This window comes from Euprymna scolopes, chromosome 35, assembly GCF_053919585.1.
Source record: "Euprymna scolopes isolate OS-2025 chromosome 35, ASM5391958v1, whole genome shotgun sequence".
Taxonomy (NCBI): Eukaryota; Metazoa; Mollusca; class Cephalopoda; order Sepiida; family Sepiolidae; genus Euprymna; species Euprymna scolopes.
In genome coordinates this window covers 49,364,813-49,388,676 of record NC_136516.1, presented here as the reverse complement: position 1 = coordinate 49,388,676, position 23,864 = coordinate 49,364,813, and the positions used below count along the sequence as shown (strand labels likewise).

At 34.2% G+C, this 23,864-nt stretch overlaps 1 pseudogene; it reads right to left on the bottom strand.

The window, feature by feature from the left end:
* Positions 1 to 8,525: 8,525 nt before the first annotated feature.
* Positions 8,526 to 8,642, bottom strand: LOC145260170 (5S ribosomal RNA; annotated as a pseudogene).
* Between the last annotated feature and the right edge of the window lie 15,222 nt (positions 8,643 to 23,864).

Sequence of the window (23,864 nt, the reverse complement as noted above, 5' to 3'; positions counted from 1 at the left end):
GAATTTTTTCACTTTTATAAAATTTTCCTGTTATGTAATACATAAATTTATACTTTTATGAATCAATATTTCGCTTATTAATTTTGTCTGACAGTTTGCATTACTTTAAGTTTTGTCAAAGTGTTATTTTATTTTAACTTTATAATTTATAGTTTCACATAAAACAAATACAAATTTACAGTGATTATACCTAATTCATACATTAATCGTAAAATGGTACAGCGGGTTATAATTTTAAAATACCTACATTACGGAACTGTTTGATTATTTTTCAGATTAAGTTTTATGATATGTTTTCGTCTCATTTTAAAGAAAATATATGCTTAGATTTCATATTTACCTTATGATTTTAAACCCAGGACGATATTATGTTAATATACACTTTTTATCGACCTGAAACAGAACGATATTACTGTGGTTTACATAACACTAATCAAGAGTTTCAGAATAATATAGATTTATGCATGCAATTATTTTTTATTTTCTTAAATATGTTTGGGTTACGTCGGGATACGGCCCTGCTAGTTGAATATAAAGGGATAATAGATGACGCAAAATATCGATCAGGTATTGATAAGACTTAATAACAAAATTATAAAAAGTCAATCGTAGAAATGAAACATATTTTACATGAAAAGCTTTATAGGAATACATGTGTTTTAGCGACTTAAACCTTTTTATCTGGTAAAATGTGCTGCTAGTGTTGATGATGATATTACCGCTGCAGATGATGGCGATATTGTCGCTGTTTCTTTTTTATGGTAGTCACCACTTATAAAGGCCCGGAAGCCACTCAGGGATAAGGTTTATTGCGTGTACAGTAATCAATGGGGTAATATCGTAGTAATCGTTAGTAATGGAGATTTGATAAAGATTCTTACTTAAGGAGGTCGTTATTAGGAATTTTTTATGTTGGACTTGAAGACAACCAAGTTGTAGTCAGGTGGGAAACAGGCAAACGGAAAAGAGTTCCACAGACGTACACTTTTAAGAAAGAAGCTTTGTTCATGACATCTACGTTTTGATTAAGGCACAGATAAAGAATAGGGATGCTGCTGATGAAGACAATAGTGATGAAACATACATCTTTAATTGGATCGAGTTAAAAATCAGTTAGACTTATATGAGATTCGAATTCGGGTGTTGCCATCGCGAACTTCCGTGGTAATCTGTCTTTTACTTACTCTTTCTCAATCAATCATGTTTTCATTTGCTTAAGAACCGGGCACTCCACAAATACCATGACTTTTTAATAGCTATTGTTGTTGTTGTTGTTGTTGTTGTTGTTGGTGGTGGTGGTGGTGGTGGTGGTGGTGGTGGTGGGGGTGGTGATGGTGGTGGTGATATATCATACTTCTTTGAATAAGGCCGAGGGTGTTTGCCTTGATGCTGGTCGTAAATGAATTAATATAGAAGACATATTTGTGTATAGCCTCGTCTTCTAAAAATCCGTTTTTTTTTTCGTTTTATCTTTCACGGGTTATCAAAATACACTGACAAGATGAAGCCGTTCTCTGCCACAGGTGATGCACAAATGTGGTAGGCAACGGAAAAGCGTGCCACATTCCCAAAGTATTATGTTTGCTTCCATGCTAAGTATCATTACACCTTCGTCGCGATCACACACACACACACGCGCGCACACAAACACACACACACACACACATATATATATATATATATATATATATATATATATATATATATATACAACTACTTAATGTAGCCATACTTTCTGGGCACCCTGTAGATTATGCAGCCAGACTTTGTGGACACCCTTTAGATTATGTAGCCAGACTTTGTGGACACCCTTTAGATTATGTAGCCAGACTTTGTGGACACCCTTTAGATTATGTAGCCAGACTTTGTGGACACCCTTTAGATTATGTAGCCATACTTTCTGGGCACCCTGTAGATTATGTAGCCAGACTTTGTGGGCACCCTTTAGATTATGTAGCCCGACTTTGTGGACACCCTTTAGATTATGTAGCCAGACTTTATGGACACCCTTTAGATTATGTAGCCAGACTTTGTGGGCACCCTTTAGATTATGCAGCCAGACTTTGTGGGCACCCTTTATATTATGTAGCCAGACTTTGTGGACACCCTTTATATTATGTAGCCAGACTTTGTGGACACCCTTTAGATTATGCAGCCAGAATTTGTGAGCATCCTTTAGATAATGAAGCCAGACTTTGTGGGTACCATGTAGATTATGCAGCCAGACTTTGTGGACACCCTGTATATATATTAAAATAAAAGATACATATAATATATACTAACAAATTATTATTGTACTAATTATGTCAGCCCCTTTGAGAAACCCGGTTCTTATTGTTGAGCACATTACAGTTGAAATAGTCGGTTCATGATTTTATAATCATTAGATACCTATGGCCGAATATTAGGACATTTAAAAAACAAATGTTAAAATTTTAACGATATTTCTCGCGGTTTGGGATTGGGCGTGAAGTTTGATCCTTGCTAATGGAGTCAGAGATAGCTTCGTATCCGGGTAGTAATCGTGTCACCCTGTGCTGATGATTCCGAAAGGATTAAACGTTAGTGTCTGTACGTATTAAAAAGTGTTATTGTAGTAAGTATATACATATATATATATATATATATATATATATATATATATATATATATATATAAGTAAGTAAGTATATATGTATTGAGTAAAACGATTCATAATTGCGAATTAAAAATCAGTTTCAAAAGGAAAAACAAACAAAATCAACTCGAGTGTACGATCGTTTCGGAAACGATGTTTATTTTTATTGAATATAGCTCTAGGATACCTATATCTATTGAGACTATTATATATATAAAGTACAATGGGTACTGTTTTCTCTTAAAAGTATTATTACATTTACTGATACATTAAAATAAATTCTACTTTTTAGACTCTAGGTCTAATTCCCTCTAAAAAAAATGTATATATATGTATATATATATATATATATATATATATATATATATATATATATATATATATATATATATATATATATATATATATATACACTATTGTGACCTTGGGTAAATGTAATAAAGAAAGGTTGGAACAGCGGGATTAGATGGAAAATAATAATATATTGGACAAAAACTGAATACAAAGAAAAAGTTGTCGGCATTTTCCAACTTTAAGACAGTCTATAGTCTCGCGGAAGGTCGCGATAATTCCTCACTTGGACTTTTATAATGATTAGAAAAGCCTATTACAAGAGAATGGATAAGACCCCGTAGCACCCACTCCCAAACACTTATTATGCAAGGGATATTAATAACTTTTCATTTTTATTTCAATAATTTAAAGATTCCTTAACTTACTTTGCCATCGCGATCGGCTACGTTCTGGAGATCCTTGAAGTTGTTGGATGATGAAAATGCCATATCGGCTCAATAGCTTCTTCATTCTCCGGAGATAATCGCGAAATTGCGATCGTTCAACGGACGTGTTTTTTTTGTTTGTTTTTTTTTTTTTTATTTGGTAAAGGTGAGTTTTATGCGGGAATTTAGGATCCTGAATGATATACACCATATTTCTGATTGTTTTGCCTGGTGTCGCAAGTTCTCAGGGAACGTGTGCCTGATTCTAAAGAGACGTGATTTTGTTATTTTGTTCATCGTGTTCCTTGGGCACAATAGAATCTTTCTCAGTTTTGCTTGCCTTTGGTAACAGTTTTTTTAAATACATGTCTTATTTTCGCTGGAATATAATCTCCAATAGGGGTACTGCTGATGGCGTATTAGAATTATTTGTTATCGTATAGACCCGGTGGAAACATTTTTCCTATCGGCTTTTCATTTCTTCTTCCTCCGCTGTAACGTCATTTTGTGCCACGGTCTGGTCATTTCCATATATCAGATGCCGTTGCTGCTAAGTGCCATTGTTACACGTCACACAAAACCTTTTACAGTTCGTGGACCTAAATTGAGCCCCGTTGTTATATACCAGGCAGTCGACACCTCAAACAAGATAAATAATTCACCGAGAAAATTAATAACTACCTTTGTAATCGGTCTCTTGCACTTGAGCACTTCTAGCTATTTTTTTTAATCTGTCCACTACAATTATGTAATACTTATCCTCGAGTAGCTCTGCGAAATCGATATAAATCATAGATTAGGCTAGGTCTGTTTGAGGCAAGTAATTAGGGGTGCATTTGCCGTCAAACCACAACTCTTGCATGAGTCGACTATGTTTTTGATGTCTATATCCATATTTGCCCAGTATACGTAACTACGCATGACGCTCCTCAGTTTGTCTATTCCTGGGTGACCCATATAGATCTTGTAGTTTCCGTTTTTTAAGCTTTTGGTATGGCAACCCTCTCGCTGTATATTAAGACGTCATCACACATATAAATATTGTTATGTATTTGCTTATCTTTAATTGTGATTTTATGTTCTGTAGTGCTAATAAATTCATCATTTTGTCTTCGCGTTCAATTTCATATTATAGTGTTCCCGGATAGTCTCAGATAGTATTGCACATCATGGTTTTAAATTCACTCCCGCTACGCAAGAATGCGATTACTGATTCCTCAAGGGGTTCAGGGAATCAACTTAGAAAGTTTGCCCGCATGTCCGATCTGCTTGAAGTAAAAATACTCTTACTTAAAATCGTAATTCAGCAGAATAGTATCATACCACATCAGTGTATTAGCTGTGTAGATGGGTAGCCCTTGTTCGATCCGAGGATGGTCAATACAGGTTTATGGTCGGTTTGCAGTACAAAAACACGTTCGTGTAAATATCGGTAGAACTTTTTAACTGCGACTAAAATAGCAAAACTTTCTTTCTTCATGTGCATTCGTTTTTATTTTATCTTGTATTTTACCTAAGACATTAAACCAAAAGCTAGCAACTGTGACATATAGTTTTGGGGCATAGTTTTACGTCAGGGTTTTATTTTATAATATCGAATACTTCCTGCCATTCAGGTGTCCACTTTTTAGTAGCTCGTTCAGTCGTATATATAAGGATGAGCGTCTTGTAATGATATACTAACTCCCAAAACATTGTAATTCTGTAATATTTGGGGAAGTCGGCATATCTTTTATATATATATATATATATATATATATATATATATATATATATATATATATATATATATATATATATATATAAGTAAATTTTTGGTACAGCAAAATGGAAGGAGAAATTTCAGAGGAAACATAATTTAATTTAAATACCAAAGAAACAAAAAAAAAACGGGCAGGTGAAATTATTAAAATTTCCTTAAGGCCTTATCGTCTGACCCTCTAAGAGGAAACGTCAGAATGATAAATTAAAAACTAAGAAAACGAATGAGGGAAGAAGGGAATTTTGGTTTCAGTTGGAAGAACAGTGGAAAATAAATAAATAAATAAATCTCACTGTTCAGGTGGTTTTAAATCAATGAATATCTCCAACTGATGTTTAGAATCTTTTGTCTACACAGGCTAGGTCGAGAGTTGTTAATAACTAACGCCTCAATGATATTGAGATGATAGTTCGACCTCGCACTGTATAAAACAGAAAACCACCCATCGGAATATTGATCGGCACACCTATTTATACTCAACAGGTGATTGCCAATGGCGGACTCATGAGCTTGGGAGTGCCCGGATGTTCTCGAAACCTGGTGTAGTCGAATATCCCGAGGGATATGTTGGGATATTCTCATTTCTAATCTTTGGGATGTTTTGCCAACGTAGTCAGCTCCACACTGACAAACGAATTTATAAACAACAGAGTTCTTTTGAATGGTTGGCAAAACATCTTTACGAAAAGAAGAGAAAAAGGTTCGAGTTGTGTAAACTACTCTAAGCATAGTAGCTGGAAAACAACGTTGAGTAGCAGAAGAAATCCTTTCAACAATATGAAGGCCAACAGGACCCAACCATGGTAATATTAGATAAATGGGACAACGTGATGGACCAATATGTTTACCACTATTAAATGTAGTAATCTTACGTTCAATAGTAGATTTTATTATATTAATGGGATATCCATTATTAAGAAAAATATTTGTGATTTCCCCAAGTTCCGTATCAAGACGGTTTGGTGAACAAATCATAAATGCACGATGCGTAAGAGCGCTAATGAGGTTTATTTTTCTAGACTGAGGGGCAAAAGAAAACCAATTAAGATAGAGCCCTGTAAATGTAGGTTTTCTATAAACAGAGGTCTCAAACGTAGTACCAACTTTAGAAACACGAACGTCGAGGAATGGGAGAGAGCTACAGTCTTCAACCTCCATAGTAAATTGTGAAGATGGATGCAGGTTGCAAAGAAGACGAAGAAACTGTTCAGCTTCGCTCCGAGAGGGAAAGCATGCAAAAGTATCATCAACGTAGCGTGTGTAGAATGCTGGCTTAGTAATTTTGGAAAATAATTCGTTTTCCAAAAATCCAACGAAAATGTTGGCTAATGAAGGACCAAGAGGGTTACCCATAGATATCCCATCAATTTGACGGTACATAATGTTGTTGAAACTAAAGGAGACTGATTTAGTAGCAAGTTCCATCAGTTCAACGAAAATTCGTTCAGGAAATTGTGGAGATTTTAAGGGGCCACGGTATAGATAGTCAACACAAATACCAATGGTTTCATCCAAAGGTATATTAGTAAAAAGACTATTAAAGGGTCAGACGATAAGGCCTTAAGGAAATATATATATATATATATATATATATATATATATATATATATCTTTTATATATATCTATATCTTTTATAGCTGTGTTTTTTTCTCGGGTCCGTCTTCTATTGTTTTGTCGTTCATGTGTCCCAAGTATTTCATTTCTTTCATCAAGAAATCGTATTTTACATCTTTTATTTAAAAACCAAATTCTATTTTTCTCTAGTTTCACTAATTATGATAATATCGTTCGAATAGTGATTGCAAAATCAAGGCTATCATAGATTATATCTATAATTTCTTGAAAAATGGTGGGTGCTACCTTGAATTTGAATAACGTCTCATGATTGATAATACAAAGAATTTTCCAGTTATGTTCCTCGACTGAAATTTGGTGGCATGCGTTACTCAGATCAACGTTAGAGAAGATCTTTGTTCCATTTAGCTTAGTGAAATCTTTTCAGGAAGTGGCTAATAGTAATCTTTTACTACTGAGTTCAAACTCGTTGAGAAGGCGGAGCAAATGCGGATTTCCCTTGACTTCTTTTTGACATAGACGGTACGTGCTGCCCATTTCTTGAATTCATCTTTCGATATGGTGCCAGCATGCAAAAATTATGCAGGCTCATCTTTTATTATCTCTAATGAGGTGAACGGTACATACATTTTTTTCTTGATGACCGGTTGCGTATAATGTTTGAGTTCAAACATGGCTGACATTTTTGTGCATGTTTTCCGAGCGGCTTAGAATTCTTTAGGGAAACTTTCTTTTAATTTTGTCTTGGGCTATTTCGTTTCTGTTGTGAGCGTTTTCTCGTTTTTTATTTAATATTCTACTTTATAAAAAAAACACACAAAAGAAAAATAACGAAAGCCAAAAGTTATTCTTTAGTTCATCAACAAACAAAAAAAAAATAATAAGTTACGGACTTTTCATTCATAAAGTCTTACTCATTGAATAATTTTATCTTTATTTCTGTTTCTCTTTTTTAACTTATAAAAGTTTCACTGAAGGAGGTTTTGTGCTAGGAACCTCTGTTCCTAGCACAAAACCTACTTCAGTGAAACTTTCAGAGTTTCGTCCTGGTTCTTTAAACTTTTAGTTGTCTGGTTATACTTTACTGATTCCTTGACTGATTCGTTGTTATTGTTTTTCGAACACTATCTTGCTCTTTAGGTTATTTCTATTGTTGAGATGCGTCCTTGGAATATCACGTTGTTTGTTTGAATATCTCGTCTCCAGTTGTGGCTTTTGTCAAAGGTCATGACAAAAGACACGGACTACGAGTTTAGGTACAAAAGAATATATTTATGCATGTCTGATTAAACACGACTGAGTTCGCCTTTTCCCCAATTTAGCTCGTTATCTTTTCTGTTTGCTCAGCGGTATTTCATCTTTCGGCTGGAAGTTATATAGTATGGCGCCCAGTGGTTGTTGTTCAGCAATATTCGCTTGCGCTTTCCATCGGTACTTCAAATCATCTCTAGGAGTAGCTGTTATTGTTGCCCTTTATCGATTCTTAGGTGTTAATTCTATTTTATATTAGATTGGTCATATAGGTAGGTGTAACGAGGTGAATATATTGTATAAGAAAGTGATTACAAAACAAAGATTGCCGGCATTGTCAGACGGTTAGATGATCTGTAGTCTCGCATTCGATCGCGATTATTACCTCCGAGTATATTAGACTCTGTTTTTTTTTTATATATAATGATGATTAGAAGAGTCCATTATGAGTAAACAGGTAAATCCTGACAACCATCCATCCATAGCTTTGAGCACCTGGGGGGGGGCATAGATCATCTACAACTTTGTAGATGCTTTTGTAGCGAGGAGTTCTTTTTTCTGGGTGCGGCTGCTGGCCGCACAACCAACCTTCCCAGAAGGTACATACAGCGCCTAGCCTTCCCAAATGGTCACCCATCTGGTACTGGCCAGGCTCAACGTTGCTTAACTTCGGTGATCTGATGAGAACCAGCGTGTCAACGGGATTGTGCCGTACAAATCCCGACAGCACCTATATTCATATATATGCATATTTTTGAAGGGTGCAAAATTTGAATGCAAATGAATCACAGAAGAATTTTGTTATAATATATATAGTTTCTTCTAAAGATTTCTTTTAGGCATTTACAATTTAAATACAACTTGGGCATATAGTACTGCGACTCGTGCGTATATAGCATAATAAACAGGTCCAATGTTTACAAGACCTATGCATTCAATTATGTGTTTTTGGACCATGACCGGTCGAATGTTGTTATTTAAGTGGTCTATTGCCTCTGGTTTTCAGCGTAGACATGTTATCCCCAAAGAAAATAATCTAATCGGATTAAGGCCCTGTCGGTGGGGCATTAGAATACGCCGATTGCCCCCCCCCTGCAGAGGGTAAAAGTTCCTCAATGGGGGTCCTGGATATGACCTTAAACTATATCCAGTGGTGAGGCCCCAGCTTGTGGGCTTTGGGGAGTGTGGAGCCACCCTTTAATTACCATTGCTCACAGGTCCACTCTGACCCGGAGTGGTAGTACCTGTTAGGGTCTCAACTATGGGTTAAATAGAAACCGACGTGAAAACAACAAATATATTCTATTAAAAAAATTTTCTTCAAAATCTTTGGATTCGGCATTAAATAACCCGAAAAGGGTTGATATGCCGTAAAACAAAAACAACCAACCAACCTAATCGGATTAAATCAAACGATGGGACAAGTTTACAGGTCAGCTTTGTGAACTTGTTCGTTAAATCTTTCTTTTAGTAGATTTATCGTATCATTTACAATTTACAAACGCTGTCTGCTTGAGTATTAGTCTCTTCCTGATAACATGCCAAATCAAGCCGAACTTAAAACAACCGATAGTTGCCAAAACCGCAAGTAAATAAAATAACGTTGTCAATTTAAAGTTACCCAGTTCTATACTCTCTTTCTCTCTTTCTTTCTATCTCCTATACTCTCTCTCTCTTTCTCTCTCTCTCTCTCTCTCTCTCTGCAAATACTCTCTATATATGCACATACTCTCTCTCTCTTTATATATATACTCATATATATACACATATATTACTACATACTCACATATATATGTATACATGCATATCTATATACATACATATATACATGTATATATGTATACATATATATACATATATACTTATATATATATATGTGTGTGTGTGTGTGCGTGTGTGTGTGTGTGGCTACTTATATCAAGAGTCCTCTTCAGTGGACGTGTATGTTTCATTTTTATTCAGGCGATGTTCTGATAACCCCATGGGACCCATTTGTTTGGCTAACAATTGATTTCTATTTAACACACATATATATTTGAATATTCTATGTAAGTATATTTTAAAAACTTCTACATGGTTAATCAAATAAAGATTAGAAACACTAATGTTTCTCTGATTAATTAATGTTGTAGTACATTTTTCGTATGGTCAGTTGATATCACACGATTTACAGACACGAATTCATTTACTTTGATAGAGTATTCGCCCTAGTGATATTATTATTAACAACGTCGCTTGAAAAAAGTGCGTAATTCCTAATAAAAACCAGTGTCGAATAGCCATATTGAGGGGACTTTATTTGCCCTTCAGCTACTACATTATTTAGTATATTTTGTCAGGGGTTACTGTTATCAAAATCACGCTGACACACGGGTTTCTGTTTGATCACGGTAGTTAAGCAACGTTGAGCTTGGCCAGTAATAAAATGGGTAACTATTTAGTAATTCCATGTGGTGTATGTGTTCCTCAGATATATTGTCATTGTTTCGCATCGACCCAGACAGCTGTCGTGTGTGACTGAACGGAGGCATCGACTTGTCGATGAAAGTATTCTTATGCTAGGTTGTCCTGATAAACTCGTGTACAGTGTGACATTAGACAATCAAAAATAATGTCCTATTAGGTTTTCAAGTCCGATTTTTTATACAATAACGACAAAAATTATGTCACATCGATGTCAGATTTTAGTTGAGACAGGGAGTAGACTGGCATTAACAGATCGAAAATACACTGTACAGACTGCAGCATGTATATGTTCCACGTTTTGAAGTGTGACAACATTAAGAAGAAATAACATTCATTAATATTAAATAATAACACTATTGTTTTACAAAAATGGCTACAGTTCCTGTTCATTGCATTTAAAAAATAACTTCGAAATGGTGATCTCTATTCGCTACACACACTTGGGCGTGTATATAGAAGTTCTCCAAAAGAACATCACATCATTTATTCAGTTATTGAGTCGTCATTAATTTGTTGTATTATGTTGTATTCAGAAGAATGACAACAATTAAAATGTAGATCAGCTTTATTGTAGATTTTGGTGGTGGCCGCGTTGAGTCTGATTAGAGGAGAGGATGATGGATTAATCGTAGGACGTCGCGTACGCAAGGATTTGCTCTCTCTCACTCTACCCCTCTCTCTCCCTCTCTCTCCCTCTCTCTTTCTCTCTCTCTGTCTTTGTCTCTCAATACAAAAACGGAACTCAACTTAATTCAGCCGCTTATAATGTAAAACACCTTTGTACTTTGACATCTGACATCTCTTTCTTCTGACAATCGATTCCGGGCTCTATCATGTGCACTCGTCGCTAGATTACAATAAACAAGTTTGATAAACAGGACAAGTCATTCTGATTGTTTGTAAATGTTATTGTTTTAAATTCCTTTCTAGTCAAATATTTATCTACTTGTTTTCAAAAATGCGTATTCGAACATTTCTTAAACTAGGCTCTGTAAGCTGCATACTTATCTATTAACCTACTCGATTCCCGTTACAGTATGGCTCGAATCTCTGATACATTTTTTTATAGATAGAAATTCGGATCATTATGTAAAATTCTTCTGACTGCTTAATAAGACAATGCCGATGGAGAAGCAGATTTGCGAGATAAGTATGGAGGATACTGAATAGCAGATTTTCTCACACTGTCCGGCGCTTTGAGGTCTTGTAGATGACATTTTGAAAGTGCTGAAAATTAGCGATCGATGACATGTATTTTCTACCTGGAATATTAGTTCACGCCGAACTAACATCTGATCAGTTTGAAAAGCTACTCATGTTGCAATTATGGATTTACTATTCTCCAAAAACGTTTCTACAGCGAAGTATAGTGTGCTGCAATCTAAAACATTGTAAAATGGTACTTCATTAATAAAATGAAAATATCATGCGTAACTCCATTAGCAACAGGTGCGTGACAATTAAAATATGTTTCTGAAGTGCTTTCCATCATTAGGATGGATTTGCTGGATTTGGTTGATTTCTAACGCCCTAAGGCGCCCCACCCGGACAGGGCTAAGATAAGCTCCCTAGGCATTTTCATGAGATCAGAAATTGCTTTTTCAGAGGTATCGATTTGCTTTCCTCACATTCCGACCCACTGTCACATTTTCCTTCGGTGGTATAATTACGATTAATAACTGGTTGCACTTATCGATGCCCTGACAGACTGAGGAAAACTCTTGGACGTATATAAAGTAAGAGTCGTCAATTTAGTCTGCATGTCTAAATCCTAAACTGAAGATCGACCTACAGCAAATATTAGAATAATGCAAGGATATATGCGTGTCTTATGTTTTTGTTTTAATTGTTTATTTTCGTGCCAAGAGGATTACAATCAACGAATATTTATTTAAAAAAACCGTGATGATTAATTGTCAAATGCTGATGGGTCGGTTTACAAGTATAATTATTAACTAAATATAAATGGTTTGATAGATATGGTGTGATTGTGAAAATTTCCGAAAACGTATTACTGAATGACCTAATCATTGACTTTTTTGTATAAGCTAAAAATCGTGGGGACAGATGTCGATAATATTCTCTCGGATACGACGTCATACACAATAGAGACATTCTAGTCAGTTCTGGATAAAAGATCGAGTGGAGCAAACCATTGAGTGTACTTCTAACCTGATAATAAATCAACTGATTTTTAAGTTAATTAATTAATCAATATTATATATATATATATATATATATATATATATTGGTTTTAGATGAGGTATTATAATCGGCGATTGATTGAATTGCTGAAAAAATAATCTCTTATCTAAAACCGTTTTTATGTTATACGTAAGGGATGTCATAAAATGTTGGCGTTTTTTAATAAAAGCTAACAAAGTTGGTGCCAGTGTTCGGAGGAAAAAAATTACACGCACGTATATAATAAAATAGCAACAATGTTATACGTTTATTATCTGTCTGTTAAAAAAAAAATATCTTCATCCACTAGATAACACATGAAACGTTTTAATATATCATCTCCTCCAATATAAACCAATATACAACAATACTATGAAATAATCAAATCCTCTCTATTCGTTCCGTCGTTACAAATCCTTTCAAAATGGCGTTCATCATTCAAATGAAAATGCTATTAAAGCGTCTCTTCAAGTAGCACCCGAGCCTTAATAATAGTGAATCATTAGTATATAAATGCATTTTACAGTAAATTATTACAAATTATTATAATTATGTGTTATATGTTGTCATATGTAGTTACTTGACGACCGACACTCGTTGTGTATAGATTTTATAACAGATTATTAAGCATTTGAAAGCTGAAAAAAAGTTTTCATAAATATTTGAAAATCACAAATTACTGCTTTAAACAAATATTTAGCCAGCGTGGCCATTAAAAGTATGATTTGTAAGTTTGGTTGCAGATATACAAAAAAGCATTTTTTTTTTATTCAAGCACTTATTTTCTTTTTATAAGTATTTAAAAATAAAAATAGCATATATATATAACAGTTTAACTAACACAAAATAAGGGTTTCTGACCCCATAAGAATTTAAGAGTGAAAATAGAAACACACAAAGTTAATCTGAAATTTATTTCATACCCAATCTCTCTACGCTCCTTATCTCTCTCACTAGTAAGAAAGAGAGAGAGGGGGGGGGAGAGAAGAGTTAAAGAGAAAGGGAGTAGGATCAGAAATAGATAAAAGCAGGAGGGCACAGAATGAGAGAGGGGCGAAGTAGAAGACGAAAAGCTCATTACTGGCAATGAATAATAGAACCATCTTAAGAAAAATGCATAAAAATGTTATTCATTTTTTTACGCCATAAGCTTGACAGTTTTGAAATTTAAAGAGACAGAAATATAAAACTTGCCAAAAACATGTGTTCAAAAGATGGCTGTTTTTTCATCCAAGGCGAAAGAAAATTCAAACAATTTGTACACACGCACACTTTATATATACACACACACACACACACACACATATATATATATATGTGTTTCATTTACTAACATAAAATTAATACACGAAAGTATAAATTTATGCGTAAACTTTAAGTATTTACTTCAACAGTGCTCAATACCTAGGTAGAGATAGTTAGTAAGTTATAAAATATAGATGGCAGTTAAGCTACACTGAATATTCCGCGTTTCATCCACTCTAGGATTCTTCAGGCTTATGCCGAAGATAGTATAAGCCTGAAGAATCCTATGAGGAAACGCGGAATATTCAGTGTAGCTTAATTGCCATATATATCTTATAACTTACTATACATATATATATATATATATATATATATATATATATATATGTGTGTGTGTGTGTGTGTGTGTGTGTACGTATGTATACGAATGTATGTTTTTTATTAGGATACATATATATAACTATACCAGCCAGGGAAGACGGCGGTGCAACGTCCTAAAAACACTTAATTATATTTTTATTCATGCGGAGTTTATATCCATTATCGCTGAGCAAATTATGTATTGAATATCATAATGTACCTAATACATAATAGTGATTTCAAAAGTTAAAATAATAAAATTACTTGGGTTCGATCAGCGTGAATTAACCCCAAAACCCTAAGCACCCAAGTCGCGTCTTCTTTCCTGCGTAGCTGTCGAAAGAAAGAGTTAATATTTAAAAACGTGAACAAATGAATTGAACTAAAAATAGGCCGCTAAGTTGAAATGATTGGTTGGTTGGTTGGTTGCTTTTGTTTTACGGCATATCAACCCTTTTCGGGTTATTTAATGCCGAATCCAGTTATTTTGAAGAAAAGTTTTTAATAGAATATATTTTTTTTCAAGTCGGTTTCTATTCAACCCATAGTTGAGACCCTAATAGGTACTACCATTCCGGATCAGAATGGACCTGGGAGCAATGATCATTAAAGGGTGGCCCCAGCTCCCCAAAGCCCGCAAGCTAGGGCCTCACCACTGGATATAGTTTCAGGTCATATCCGGGACCGCTAGGTTTAAATGAATAGTTTGAATATCAACTTGACGATATATGTTTGTATGCGTTACTAATCCATTCAAACAAAAATTTTACTCATTATAAACAATCCTTGGTGTACAATGACTATTCCATGCTTATTTCAGCATTATGTGACAAGTAATTTTATAGATTATAGGTTTAATATGCACATACATAGAGACGGACACATAAATACATATATATATATATATATATATATATATATATATATATACATATATACAGTTGTCCTCAAAATTATTCATACCCCATGCAAAAAAATTTCTTGCTTTGATTATTCATTTCTGAAAGGTATTATGATGGTACTTCCTTTGTATCTTTCGTCTACTTGCTATTTCACATAAATTCACATGTGAGTTGGCTAAACCTTATTTTCATAATAATAGATAGGGACCAAAGTTATGTTTTGCACATGTTCAGATCAATTATACCCCTGCCAGTACCTAAACAAAAATGTACTTTTATGATCAACCCCATTCTTTTTACTTCCTATTAATGTGCTACCCCTTGTAATCTTTGGCTTGTAGTTATTTCAAGATGTTTCAATTGAAGTAATACCTTTTTCGATGTCAATATAAATAGATTTTAAAAGTTTCTTTGTCCACAGGTTCTGATCATCATGGGGAAGAAAAAGAACTTAGCGAAGACCTACGTCAACGTATTGTGCAAGCCCACCGCTAGAGAAAGGGTTACAAGGCTATTGCTTAGCAGTACAATGTTCCTGTGGCAACCGTCCAGAGTATAATTAATCAGTATAAGCGGTTCAACACTGTTAAAAATCTCAGTGGGCGTGGCAGGAAGCGTAAGGTTTCAACCAAACTTGCAAGGAAGATCTGCCGAGAGGTCAGCAAAGATCCCCGAACCACAACCAAGGTCCTAGAAAAATGAACTTCACCAGGCAGGGACGATGGTTTCAAGGTCCACTATCGAGAAAGTTTTGCACAGAGGGGGTCTCCATGGATGCAGACCTCGAAAGACACCGCTGCTCAAAAAGAATCATGTGAAGGCTCGCCTGGCCTTTGCTAAAGGCCATATACAGCAAGATTCCAGCTTCTGGTTAACCATCCTGTGGTTTGATGAGACGAAGTTGGAGTTGTTCGGCCACAGAGATACTGCATACGTATGGAGGAAGACAGGAGAAGCATACAATCCAAAGAACACAGTTCCAACCGTCAAGCACGGTGGTCGAAACATCATGCTATGGGGATGCTTCTCTTCCCACGGTACAGGGAACCTCGTCAGAATCCAGGGAATCATAAGAAAGGAGAACTACATCCAGATCCTTGATGAAAACCTGAAGGAATCTGCAGAGAAGCTCAAACTTGGCGACAACTGGAAGTTCCAGCAAGACAATGACCCAAAGCATACTGCTAAAGTAGTCCAGAAATGGTTCAAGGATAATGATATCAGCGTCCTGGAGTGGCCTAGTCAGAGTTCTGATCTCAATCCCATAGAGAACTTATGGCGGGACTTAAAAACCCGAGTGATGGCCAGGAAACCAACAAACCTGACCCAGCTTGAGTCTTTTGCAATGAAAGAATGGGCCAAAATCCCACAGGAAACGTGTAGTAAGCTTGTGGACACCTATAAGAACCGACTAGAAGCAGTCATAAAGAACAAAGGCTATGCTATTGACTATTGAAGTAAGAAAATGGACACTGTAAACCTAGGGTATGAATAATTTTGAACATGACATTTTTTAAAGATCTGTGAATAAAATACCCCTGAAACTAAATATTTTTTAAAATTTGCCTATTGCTGTTATTCTTTCACTTGTTGGTTGCACATAAATTATAAACAAACTTAACAAAATGCTTTTATTTCATCACAACAATGAATTATGTCAAAAATCAACGAGGGTATGAATAATTTTGAGGCCAACTGTATATATATATATATATATATATATATATATATATATATATATATATATATATAGCGGCTCCCTTAATCTTTGACAGAGTATGGTTACACACGAATGGGTACCTGTGGGTTACAGTCTTATTGGCAGGAGTGATAAGTGAGATAAGACAATTGTTGAAAATCAATGGATTAAGGAAATTAAAATAACCCCTTCTATATATTCCTTTGTCAAGCAATAACTTCTTGAATCGAATATATGTCTCTATATGTTGTTTTTTTTAAATCTTTTTATTAGTTCACACCGTTTCGGCCAACTTCCTCTGGCCTTCGTCAGGTGGTAACCGCGACGGATAGGAACTTCGAATCTCCTAACTGCATTCTCAGCCATCACTGCCATCCGTAGTTGTTGTCGTCTCACCACATGGCCGAAACGGTGTGAACTAATAAAAAGATTAAAAAAAACAACAACTACTAAAGATGAGACTAATAGTCCGAAATAAAAATAAAATTAACATATAATGCTCATCTCAAAATAAAATTCCAATTAAGGAAGTATATATATATATATATATATATATATATATATATATATATATATATATATATATATATATATAAAATATAGACATAGAAATATATTAAATGTATATGTGAATAAACATATATGAATTTATCAATAAGATTCCAGACTTTTTTCATATGCGTATTTAATTGAGAATACACACATGAAACCCTAGTCTCGTTCTCGGTGATCTCCCTCGGTTGCAATGCACTGTTGAGCCGTTCCAGCACAATATGAAAGGCGCCATAGAAGGTTTCTTTGAGCTCACGGGAATAACCAAAAGTCACAGTGAGCAAAATCTTGATTATCGGGAGGATAAGAAACTGTCTTGATAATCATTTCAGTCTTTGACAAGGATGGACTTGTGGGCAGCACCCTTATGACAAACAAATCTACCACATCTTCAGTTCCTCACGAATAATTTTGTTGACAATTTCGTCACTGACATTAAATTGTGCACTTATTGTCTCTATAGGCACACGACGATTTAATTCTTTATCTGGCTAACCTAACTTTGGTGTTCTGACACCTTTACTCATCCGACACCTCTCATCAGCCCACACAGACTCCCTGCCTTCTTTAAATTTTTTATGTAACTCAGACGTTGATGTTCGATTCATACCAGAAGGTCCAAAACCAGTTGGAACCATTCCGTACGCTTTTTTTGTTATTTTGATTCTAATTTTCCTCGTAACGTGTCCCTACACCCAGATTTAAATCTACCAGCTGTACAATCGGGCTTTAATAGGATGTATTCCGATTCCTGTCGTAGCTACTCATCTGAACTTTAAATTATAAAAATTGGTCCATCATCTCATACCATATATAGCAATAACGTACTGAGTGGTTTAGAGTCTACAATAATTTGAAATGCCTGTGCAAAAGTCTTAAAACTTATTGAAGGTTCCTCGTGTATGTATGCATGTAGATATATAATGTATGCTTGTGGGTGTGCGATTTTTTTACGTATGTGTGCACTCTAAAAAGATATAAATATGCATATGTAAATCTTGATGCATGCAAATATATGGTTGTATATATTTGTATACGTGTGTGCATTTATGGGTGCGTTATATATGGAAATAGCTTACCAAATTAATCGCCCCTGAGAGTATAGTTTATATTAAATATCACGATTGATAAAAAGTAATGTCTTCTACATATTTTACATCAAATGATAACATGGTTTTAGATTTTCTCATTTTTTGCTAGTATATATATATATATATATATATATATATATATATATATATATATATACTAGCAAAAGTATCCGTCGTTGACTGGGTTCAAAAACAGCCTACAGGAAATGGACTGATTTATGAAAGTATGATAGGTTATGAAAAGGATTTGCAGAATGTGAGAGATTATATATATATTAAATTCCATAGCCAAATAACGTTGCAGCCACAAGAGCTATGACAGTCAATGAACCGTAAGTCCATGACTCGAGTTTCGCCCTGATTTGGGCTCATCAATTAGACATATCCAAACTCAGGATTCGAAACCCAAGCCAATTGCAAGGCAAGCACTCTACCAACTAAGCTGGACTTCCGGTTCGTTGACTGCGACGATAGTTGAATCGTGTGTAACTAAGAAGATAAAACGGTTATATATCGATATGTATATATATATATATATATATATATATATATATATATATATATATATATATATATATATATAAAGTGTGTGTGTGTGCGTGTGTGTGTGGTCACGAATAGGCTCCTATATGGTTGACTATTTTAAAAAACTGATTACATATAATGATAGAACATGTATCGAGTCACAGGACTGGGTATGTTTGATCTGGCAGAACGGTGATTCATTAAAATTGTGGGGTCTGCGTTCGCGCATGGTCAATAAAGTATGGAAATAAAAAAAATTAAAATAAAAAAAACGTTTACAATTGTTTTTGATTTAGATATACATAAAAGTACTTTGATAAGTATGTTTTAACTTAAATAGAGATGGTATAAGAAAATTGTGAGGTCTGCATTCGCGCCTGGCCTCCATAGATTGGAAATAGGCACAAACTTTAATAAAGACTTTTCATATCTATCTGCGTAAGTATACTTTGATAATTATGTTTCAGCTTGTAAGAAATATGGTATAATAATCTTATTGGGTGTTCGTTCGCACCTGACTTCCATAGAATGGAAATATGTCACAAAGTTTAACAAGGTTGTTTTATATAGATCCACAGAATATTGTTTTCATAAGTTTTTCAGTGTGAACAGGCATGGTATAATAAATTATGGGGTTTATCTATTTTATTTCTACTTTCACATATTTTGCTTTGGTTTTGATACTCCCAAATTCGAAGCTATCTCTTTACAACCCTTCCTTTTCATAACCTATCATGCTTTCATAAATCAGAGTCCATTTTCTGTAGGCTGTTTTTGAATCCAGTCAACGACGGATACTTTTGCTAGAATATATATATATATATATATATATATATATGTGTGTGTGTGTGTGTGTGTATATATATATATATCCATATATGTTTATATATATGTATATATATAAATATATGTATATATATATATGTATATATACATATATGTATATATACATATGTATGTATATATGTATATATATACATATATATATAGAGAGAGAGAAAGAGAGAGAGAGAGAGGGATATTTTTTTAAAAGCTTAAGACAATGCGGGGGAAGACCAGAATTATGAAAGTAAAGAAAGAAAAACAAACAAATATAGACGGGTAGGAAATGTTTCATAATTCCAGTCTTTCCCCGCATTGCCTTTGGCTTTAAAAAAAAAATATATATTTCTTTACCAATAATGCTTCAAGAAAACTACTACCTACTCTTATATATATATATATATATATATATATATATATATATATATATATACATATATATATATATATATCTCAAAAACTTCCCAGGCTAACATATATATATATATATATGTATATATATATATATATATATATATATATATATATATATATATATATATATATATATATATATATATATCCCCAAAAGCTCTGGTAGTTATGTGGGGTGTGACTAGAACTTGCTGCTATGTGTTCAAATAATATGAAATAACAGTCAGAGACGATTCTAAATATTTTTCATATGTTCTATCTCATTTTTTTTTTTTGGAATAGGGTACGATTATGAATATCTCCATCATAAAATAATCCTAATACACTATAAAATTTTCTTCATGTATGAAAACCAAAGAAGCAATATAGGACATATGAGAAATATTTGCAATAAACTCTTCTTGTTATTTTAGATCATTTGCAACAATGACAGCATGTTTTAGTCTCTCCTCGATCAAGACCAGAGGGTTTGGGGAAGTATGAGATATTTTGTAATTCATATGCAAAACTAGGAGAATGACTATGATTGAAACATTTTATGGCTGTAATAAGTGCCAAAGTTAGACTCTGGATTATCCCTTTTAATATCATACGAGAAAATGTCACATATCCCACTACATACTCCAGGTCATTACCTTTTGAACGCGCCTTCATTTGTTAAATCATGATTAATAGTCGCTCAGATTTGGAATTTATAAAATTGCCACAAAAAGTTATAACATAACTACAATCTGAATTGTACCCAGAGAAAAATAACGTGAAGAGGCAAGGTTCGCGGGTTAATCTTCATTAGAGAAAACATAGTCGAATGATTATGATATCAAATGACGTCATGCTTTTGGGTGAGAAAAGCAGAACATTTTCTAGTCAGTCTATACCGGGAAGCGATATGAACGGAACATGGCTAATCGATGTCGAAAATAAATCTAAGCAAAATGTTCCCGATGACTGTATGTTCCGTCTCTCATTTTTCAAGAGTAAGTTAGAAAACTTATAAGTAACTAATAATTAAGATATAGCAGTCGCTCTCTTAAATTACTTTCTCTCTAATAACACGTTGAAGAACTCAACAGAGTCTCCTTCTGCCGTTCGTGACTCGAAGGTTATTTCGCAGCAGTTTAAAAGACCAGGCAACTCTAGATAATCATAGCAACTTGCTAAACACAGCGACTATGGAATAGGCGACAATCCCGAGCATAAAAGACCAGCACATAAACACCTCGAGAAGGTGTGTATAAAAAGAATTTAGGAAGTCCACTGTTTAAAAAGAACTTTTTATGTGGCAATTTGAAATATTTTTAAGACTAGACACGTGCAAGATTTTTTTTTAAAAAATAAACACATTTGTCCATTAAAATTAAATTCTTTCGAATTCGATTCATAAAAGATTCTTCTTTAGGAAGTGTTCTTTTTTTTCTTTTCTCATTTTCGTGGCATGCAGCTGTAAATGTTTGCCACGTCCTCACATAGATTAAAGGTTAAGGTTTCAAAGTCCGATAGAGTGTAAGTGAAAATATTTAGGACCTTCCATTGTTTAAAAAGCACTGTTTATATGGTATTTAAAATTTAAAGTTTTCTTAAGACCAGACAAGTGCAAGATTATTTTTAATAAACATATTCGTTTATTAAACTTTAATTCTTTCGAATTCCAATCGTAAAAAATTCTTCTTCAGGAAGTGTTTTTTTTTTCTTTTTTTGTGGCATGCTGGTGTAAATTCTTGGCCCATCCTTAAATAGATTTTTAGGTTGACGTTTTGTGAAAATATTTAGGAAGGATTTTTTTGTTGTTGATCGCTCGTGGGTGAGGAAATAACTTGTTGATAATGATGTTACGCGCACAATTTCTCATTCATGAAAGTCTCTTTCTCCACCATTATATAAAAGTCACTTTTTGCGTGTGTGCGTTCTTTCCTTATGGGTTTCGAAACGGCTGAGCCTACCGTTTTCAAATTTCACACAAAGCTAAATTATATGTCTGGAAGTGTTCTTGGATAGGTTTTGTACAAAAATTCATCCGATAAGTATAAAAAATGTAAAAAAAATCCAATCCTAAAAATAGTCTTTCTTAAAAAGGAAGAATTTTTACAAGGGAATATTTAGCGTCACACCGGCAAGTGAAATAATAAATTCGTACCTAATCATTACTTCTAAAAAATTGAAAAAAAAAACAGAATTACTGACATCTGGAGATATAGCTAAGTATCAGAGCATTCGACTACAGATCGAATAATCTCCTGTTCAAGCCTGGAGTACCTCATTATTTTATTTTAATTTTTTTCTTATTAACGAGTTCAATTTACGATAAAAGATATACCATTTAAAATCGTCGAAAATCATTTCCTCCTTTGCATATTTAAAACTGACCATTAATCAGAAGTGACTTTTTAAGGGTATTCATTGTCCCGCCCAAATAACAGCTTACGTTATATTTTAAACAAACACAGACCAAATTTGATGAACAACACTATCACTATTTATTTATTCATTTACGAATTTGTTAACCAGGCAAATTAATCCTCGTAATATGTAATATTCAATAAAGGATTAATTCTATAATAATACATACTCAATCAGCATAAATTAAAGTATCATGTTTAAGCGTAATCGACAATCGGGCAATTCAGGGCGTCCAGGTAGTCTGTGTTTAAAAAAGCAAAATATATAGAGGGCTTTAAGAATGCAAGAAGCAATACAGAAATGGAAAAAGAAAAAGAAAAGGTTTAAAAAAACAGAAATGAGATCCTTAAAAACATTTAAGATGGGAATTTTATATTTAAAAATTTAAATATATTAGTAATTTAAAAACACACACACACAACTGCTTTGAAATAAATAACACTATTCATACATTAATAAGATTATTTAGCAATCTGACCAGACTGTTAATTGTTGATATAGACCGCTTCATACCCTTAAAACAATTTCAGCAAAAAACCAACAGCCAGTCGTGATTCACCCTAGAGTGTGCCGCTGCCATTGCACACAGAAACAACCATTTTCATTGCTTCCAAGTAATAGATACTGTGATACTAAAGCCACGTTTAGAACTGCCAGCAACCATTGTAAAAGAGCAATAAAGAATTCGGGAGATCCGTATGCTCCGTACGTTAAGTTTAAAGTATCTGAGCACCAGTTTTAGCTAATAACAAACAGGATCCTAAACAGAAGCATGTTCTCTATCTCCATCATAAGGTAATTTCGCCAGCATCTGACGAAGCAACACTCTCTCCCAAGAACTTTGCAACAAATTCTACCCTTTGCGATCAGGGCTGCTTACCGTATTTCCTACTTTTACTGAAAACACACTATGTGACATACAAATTTCTGTACGTATGTTGTCAAGCTTATCAAAAACCCTGATTTCAGTAAAGCAACAGGTCAGACGGCATTCCAGCCATAGTGCTCAAAAAGCTTCAAACGGACAACCCCCCATAATTTCAAAGTTGTTCAAAAGTTGCCTTAAAAAAGAAATGCTTCTCGACACCCTGAAAAACTTTATCAGCCTACTGCGTATTTAAAAAATCCGGAGATATGTCATCTCTCTCTCTCTCTCTCTCTCTCTCTCTCTCTCTCTCTCTCTCTCTCTCTCTCTCTCTCTCTCTCTCTCAGTACAGAGTAATCAGTCCTCTGTTTATCATGAGTAAGTTGCTGGAATTTGTGATAAACAGAGAAGTGGTCT